We start from the raw sequence: 7611 nt of genomic DNA, 5'->3' as shown, positions 1-7611 counted from the left end.
CAGGCAGGTTTGCCTCTGCAACACAGGGGTGTTTAAACTAAGTAGTGGGGGGGAGGGGGGCGAGGAGAACTGGAAATATAAGGATGGAATTAAAGGGAAAGAGAGAATAAGAAAAGTTTAGAAAGACAACAGAATTAACAGGGCAGAAAGCTCAGGAAGGGATTGGAGAGTATGGCCAAGTGCAATAGGAACCGATGAGAAAGGTGAGGAGAGTAACGGATTAAAAGTATTATATACCAATGCACAAAGTATAAGAAATAAAGTGGATGGGCTTGAGGCTCAGTTGGAAATTGGCAAGCCTGATGTTGTAGGAATAATAGAGACATGGCTGCCAGAGGACCAGGGATGGGAAATGAATGTTCAAGGGTATACGTCCAAACGAAAGGACAGACTGATGGGCAGAGGGGGTGGGGTGGCTCTGTTGGTGAGGAATGAAATTCAGTTCCTTGCGAGGGGTGACATAGAATCAGGAGATGTAGAGTCAGTATGGATAGAACTGAGAAACTGTAAGGGCAAAAAGACCCTGATGGGAGATATCTACAGGCCCCAAAACAGTAGCCTGGATATAGGGTGCAACTTGAATCAAGAGTTACAATTGGCATGTCGCAAAGGTAATACTATGGTTGTTACGGGGGATTTCAACATGCAGGTAGACTGGGAAAATCAGGTTGGTACTGGACCCCAAGAAAGGGAGCTTGTGGAGTGATTCCAGATGGATTCTTAGAGCAGCTTGTACTGGAGCCTACCAGGGAGAAGGCAATTCTGGATCTAGTGTTGTGTAATGAACCGAGTTTGATAAGGGAACTCGAGGTAAAGGAGCCATTAGGAGGTAGTGACCATAATATGATAAGTTTTAATCTACAGTTTGAGAGGGAGAAGGGAAGATCGGAAGTGTCAGTATTACAGTTGAACAAAGCGGGCTATGGAGCCATGAGGGAAGAGCTGGCCAAAGTTGACTGGAAAGATACCCTAGCAGGGATGACAGTGGAACAACAATGGCAGGTATTTCTGGGAATAATACAGAAGGTGCAGGATCAGTTCATTCCAAAGAGGAAGAAAGATTATAAGGGGAGTAAGGACAAGGGAAGTCAAGGACAGTATAAAAATAAAAGAGAAGTATAACATAGCAAAGATGAGCGGGAAGCCAGAGGATTGGGAGACTTTTAAAGAGCAACAGAAGATAACTAAAAAGGCAATATGGGGAGAAAAGATGAGGTACGAAGGTATCGCAAACACGAAGAATTCTGCAGATGCTGGAAATTTGCAGAATATAACTTAATGGATCTACTCCCTGAACAAATAAGAGCCAAGAATTGCGAATAATTAAAAAAAAAAGGTAACAAAAGTGTGATTCCAAGGCTGAGGTCTCTAGATGACCCTGTCACCTCTTTCTAAAGATGTAGTTCCATCTCTTACCAGTTAGAACCACACCACTGCTTCTTGCTTCCTGCATGTCCTTTCGATATCCTTTGACGTTAAGCTCCCTTCTTTCAGTCACAATTCAGTGATGCCCACACCGTCATATTGACCACGTGTTGGTCCACCTTATTCCGAAAGCTATGTACATTTAAACACGCACCCTCAGTCCCCCATTCTTCCCCCTTTTGAATTTTGCCACTGTGGTACAATTTAACTCTTTGCTCTGTCTGCATTTGTACCCAGTCATTGGCTTGTCATTCCTTACATTCATATTACCTATTACATCATCTGCTTGTAAACCTGCTGGCTCATCCTCAGCTCTATCGCATTGGTTCCCATCCCTCTGTCATATTAGTTTACAAAAAAGGCACGGCAGTGGCTACATTTCATTTGGAATTTGAGGACAATTGGGGTATCACCAAAGGCACTTGCAAATTTCTACAGATGTACTGTGGAGAGCATTCTAACTGGCTGCATCACCGTCTGGTATGGAGGCACCACCCCACAGGATCAGGAAAGGCTGCAATATGTCCCCTTCTCATTGCTAATGTACTGCTGGCACAAAACAACAAATTTCACAACACGTCAGTGATAATAAACCTGATTCTGATTCAATAACTGAGTCTCAATGCCCTTCAGGGCAGAAATCACGAATGATCCTCAGAAGTGAAGATATTTTTCCTCACTTGTATTCCTGGATGAATACACCTCAGTATCAGATCTATTAATGCTGACATATGTCATGCAATTTGTTGTTTTGTGACAGCAGTATATTACAATACAAAAATATTACTGCAAGTTAGAAACAAAATGTAAAAAAATAGATAGATAGATAGACATACTTTATTGATCCTGAGGGAAACTGGGTTTTGTTACAGTTGCACCAACCAAGAATAGAGTATAAATATAACAATATAAAACCATAAATAATGAAATTATAATATGTAAATTACGCCAGATGGAAGTAAGTCCAGGACCAGCCTGTTGGCTCAGAGTGTCTGACCCTCCAAAGGAGGAGTTGTAAAGTTTGATGGCCACAGTTAGGAATGACTTCCTATGACACCCAGTGTTGCATCTCGGTGGAATGAGTCTCTGGCTGAATGTACTCCCGTGCCCAACCAGTACATGATGTAGTGGATGGGAGACATTGTTCAAGATGGCATGCAACTTGGACAGCATCCTCTTTTCAGACACCACCGTGAGAGAGTCCAGTTCCATCCCAACAACATCACTGGCCTTACGAATGAGTTTGTTGATTCTGTTGGTGTCTGCTACCCTCAGCCTGCTGCCCCAGCACACAACAGCAAACATGATTGCACTGGCCACCACAGACTCGTAGAACATCCTTAGCATCGTCCGGCAGATGTTAAAGGACTTCAGTCTCCTCAGGAAATAGTGTAATGAGACAAAGACAATTCAGAAATCTGATTGCAACAGGAATGAAGCTGTTGTTGAGTGTGTGTCTTCAGGCTCCTGTTACTCCTCCTTGATGGTAGCAATGAGAAGAGTACACGTCCTGGGTGTTGGGGGTCCTTAATGATGGATGCTGCGTTTTGGCGGCACTGCTTTGGGAAGATGTGCTCGATGGTCTTTTTCTAAGACTGTGACCCCTAGTCCTCAACTCCCTAGCTGAGGGGAGAATTATCTCTGCATTTGCACTCCCAACCCCTGCCCAGTCCCCCACCCCCACTGTCAAACACTAACCGTTTTTTATGTTTCAGTGAGATCATCTCCCATTCTCTGAAACTCAAGAAGTGACACGAACAGCTTGTTTAAAGTTTCTTCACATAAACTTGAAATTGCAGTTGTGGTCACCCATTAGAGAAAGGATGTGGAAATGTTGGAGAGGGTGTAGAGCAGGTGTTCCCAGACTGGGGTCCACAGACCCCTCGGTTAACGGTAGGGAACCCCTGGTGTAGATGTTCAGCAGGATGCTGCCTGGATTGGAAGGGAATCTAAACAGAGTTGGATTGTTTCCTCTGCAGTATTAGAGGTTCAGAAATGACCTGATCACCATATCCAAAATTGTGAGGTATGGGTGGTTGATTGTCATCGTACCCAGATGGAAATGTTAAATACGACAGGCATAGCTTTAATCTGAGAGGGCAGATGCTTCAAGGAGATATACGAGGCAAATCTGCCTGGAACTGCAGCCAGGTACATGGATGGAAGGGTATAGTCCAGGTGTAGGTAGGCAGGTACATGGACGGAAGGGTATAGTCCAGGTGTAGGTAGGCAGGTACATGGATGGAAGGGTATAGTCCTGGTGTAGGTAGGCAGGTACATGGATGGAAGGGTATAGTCCAGGTGTAGGTAGGCAGGTACGTGGATGGAAGGGTATAGTCCAGGTGTAGGTAGGCAGAACTGGGCAGAAGTCAAGGTCAGCTTGGGCCAGTGGGAGTTGTTTTTTCAATTATCATTCATTCATATGTAAATACCGATGAATACAGTCAAACAAAAGTGTTCCTCTAGGGCCAAGGTACAAAACATAGTACCATCAGTCATACACAACACAACGCACACATGGCCCATATAAGACAGCAGTAAAATACAGTCACACAAAAATATATAATATAGTCCAAGTCTTTGGGTGTCATATCCTGTAATTTGATGACGCACGGGTGTTATCAGAAACACAAGCAGATCTCAGCAGACTGTAGACAAACATACACACGTACACACAATCCAGCTCATCTTCCACTGAGTGAACACTGGGGGGCAGCACTGATGGGAGGGGGCAACCTGCAACCCAGCATGGACACTGCACTACACTGCCTCTGGTATCTCCTCTCCTGGACTGCAATAGGCAAGCCCGTGGCTTGAAGCCTAGATGGTCTGAAGGACCTGTTTCTGTGCTGTATTGGTCTATGACTCTAAGAGTCAATCTTATCACAGCAGGTAACCATTCAATAATCTTACAACAGTGGGATAGAAGCTGTCTTTTTGCCTGGTGGTACTTTCAGGCTTTTGTATCTTCTGGCCATTGGAAGAAGGGAGAAGAGAGAGTGTGTGTTCATTTCTCTGTGACTGTTGTTTTTCTACAGGTGCTCCAGTTCGAAGGTGTGTGGTGGTTCAACAAGGTTGTCACCCCAACTTCTCAAGGTGCACTGATGGGCAAGAAACGCTAACCAACCCAGTTCTGGGAAGGAAGGCACTGTACTGGCACTGTTTTGCAGCTACCAGTAGGTGGCAGTCTAACACTAGAAATGCCTCATCTGCTGTCCCATTCAGAGCACTACAGTACAGAAACATAAACACCAGGAATTCTGCAGATGCTGGAAATTCAAGCAACACACATCAAAGTTGCTGGTGAACACAGCAGGCCAGGCAGCATCTCTAGGAAGAGGTACAGTCGACGTTTCAGGCCGAGACCCTTCGTCAGGACTAACTGAAAGAAGCTTAGCCTTGACGAAGGGTCTCGGCCTGAAACGTCGACTGTACCTCTTCCTAGAGATGCTGCCTGGCCTGCTGTGTTCACCAGCAACTTTGATGTGTGTTACAGCACAGAAACAGGCCCGTTTAGTCATCTAGTCCATGTCAAACCATTAATCTGCCTAGTCTCATCAATCTGCACCCGGACCATAAACCCCTATGCCCCCTCCCATCCATGTAACTATCCAAATTTCTCTTACTTGTTGAAATCGAACCCGTATCCTTCACTTCCACTGGCAGCTTGTTCTACACTCTCACCACCCTCTGAGTGAAAAAGTCCCTCCTCGTGTTCCCCTTATACATTTCACCTTTCATCCTTACTAAACTTTTCTTTCTCAATAGGATTGAGAAATTAGCTTTTTTTTTGGCAAACATACAGCAACACACCGTGTAATGCATCATTTGTGTCAACCACTCCACAGTCTGAGATTGTGCTGAGGGCAGCCTGCAAATGTCGCCATGCCTCTGGCTCCAGCATAGCATACCCACAGTTTATTAACTCAAACGCATACGTCTTTGGAACGTGGGAGTAAACCGGCGCACCCGGAGGGAGCACACGTGTTTACAGGGACAACGTACAGACACCTTACAAACAGCAGCAGGAATTGAATCACAGTTTGCTGGTGCTGTAAAGCGTTATGCTAGCCACTCTGAACTGATCATGCTAGTCAGCTGGCTGGAGTATTCACTGAGATCTGTAACCTCTGGCTTCAGCAGTCTGAGGTACCCACCTGCTTCAAGCTGGCATCAGTTATACCGGTGCCTAAGAAGGTGGTAACCTTGCTCAGTGACTAGTGTCCAGTAGCTGTGACACCCACTGTGATGAAACGCTTTGAGAGGTTGGTGATTGAACATCAACACCTGTCTGAAAAGCGACTTGGATCCCCTCCAATTTGCCTACTGGAGAAACAAGTCCACAGCAGATGTCATCTCCCTGGCTCTTCGGTCAGCTCTAGAACATCTGGACAGTGAAGATGCATACATCAGGATGCTCTTCATTGACTACAGTTTGGCATTCAATACTATCTTCCCCTGAAAACTAATCAATAAGCTTCATGATTTTGGCCTCAATACTTCTTTGTGAAATTGCATGCTCTCTTCTCACTGCTGCCATGAGGAAGGAGGTACAGGAGCCTCAGGATCCACGACTACAGCTTCAGGAACAGTTACTACCCCCCAACCATCAGGTTCTGAGCCAAAGGAGATAACATTACACAACTTTACTCACCCCAACATTGAACCGTTCCCACAACCTATGGACTCACTTTCAAGGATTCTTCCTCTCATGTTCTCAATATTTATTGATTATTTATTTATTTATTTTGTTTGTTCTTTTCTTCTCTTTGTATTTGCGCAGTTTGTTGTCTTTTGCACCCTGGTTCCTGTTGGATATAGTCCTTCATTGATTCCGTTGTGTTTCTTTGTATTTACTGCAAATGCCCAGAAGAAAATGGACCTCGGGTTTGCTTCTGCAGAGGATGGTAACCGGTGAGAGTCCGGGGTCTTTCTCCTTTGTGTGAGCCTCAAGAGTGAGATGTTGATCTGGAGACAAACAACAGGGGGAATGGAACCAGCATGTAGAACCAGCCATCACACAGAAGGAACAACAGGGCCTCGACTTTCTTAGCAGTTTGTGTAGAATCGGCATGTCATCTATAACTTTGACAAGCTTCTCCTGAAACACAATGGAGAGCATCACAGACTCGTGCAGAAACATCAATACCCAGGTATGGAAAAGTCTACAGAAAGAGGTGGAGACAGTTCAATCCATCACAGGCAAAGTTCTCCCCACCATTGAGCACATCTACATGGAGTGTGGCAACAAGAAAACAACATTGATCATCAAAGACCCCCACCATCAAGGCCAGGCTCTCCTCTCTCTGCTGCCCTCAGGGAGGAGGCACAGGAGCCTCAGGTCCCACACCACCAGGTTCAGGAACAGTTATTACCCCTCAGCCATCAGGTCCCACACCACCAGGTTCAGGAACAGTTATCACCCCTCAACCATCAGGTCCCACACCACCAGGTTCAGGAACAGTTATCACCCCTCAACCATCAGGTCCCACACCACCAGGTTCAGGAACAGTTATTACCCCTCAACCATCAGGCTCCTGAACCAGTGTGGATAATTTCATCACCCTCAACACTGAACCTACAGTCTCATTTTCAAGGACTCAACAACTCACGTTCTCAGTATGATTTATGTATTTGCACAATTTGTCTTCTGTTGCACATTGCTCATTTGTCAGTCCTTGTTTATCAGAATCAGGTTTACTATCATCGGCATGTGTCGTGAAATTTGTTGCATTATAGCAGCAGTTCAAAGCAATACATAAAAAACTGAATTTCAGTAAGTATATTCATGTATGTTAAAGAGTTAAGCTAAAATTAATGATGCAAAAACAGAATTAAATAAAATAGTAGTGTTCATGGGTTCAGTGTCCATTTGGAAATCAGGTGGCAGAGGGGAAGAAGCTGTTCCTGAATCCCTGAGTGTGTGTCTTCAGGCTTCTGTATCTCCTTCCTGAGAAGAGGGCATGTCCTGGGTGGTGGGGGTCCTTAATAACGGACAGCGCCTTTCTGAGACACCGCTCCTTGAAGATGTTTGGGATACTACAGAGCTTATTACCCATGCTGGAACAGACAAATTTCACAACTTACTGTGATCCTGTGCAGTAGCCCCCCCCCCCCCCCCCCCCGATGCTGCCTGTCAGAATGCTTTCTGTCATACATCTGCAGAAGCTTCCTGAGTGTTTCAGG

The sequence above is a fragment of the Mobula birostris genome, chromosome 4 (assembly GCF_030028105.1).
Source record: "Mobula birostris isolate sMobBir1 chromosome 4, sMobBir1.hap1, whole genome shotgun sequence".
Lineage (NCBI taxonomy): Eukaryota > Metazoa > Chordata > Chondrichthyes > Myliobatiformes > Myliobatidae > Mobula > Mobula birostris.
Note: the sequence above shows the minus strand (reverse complement) of the source record.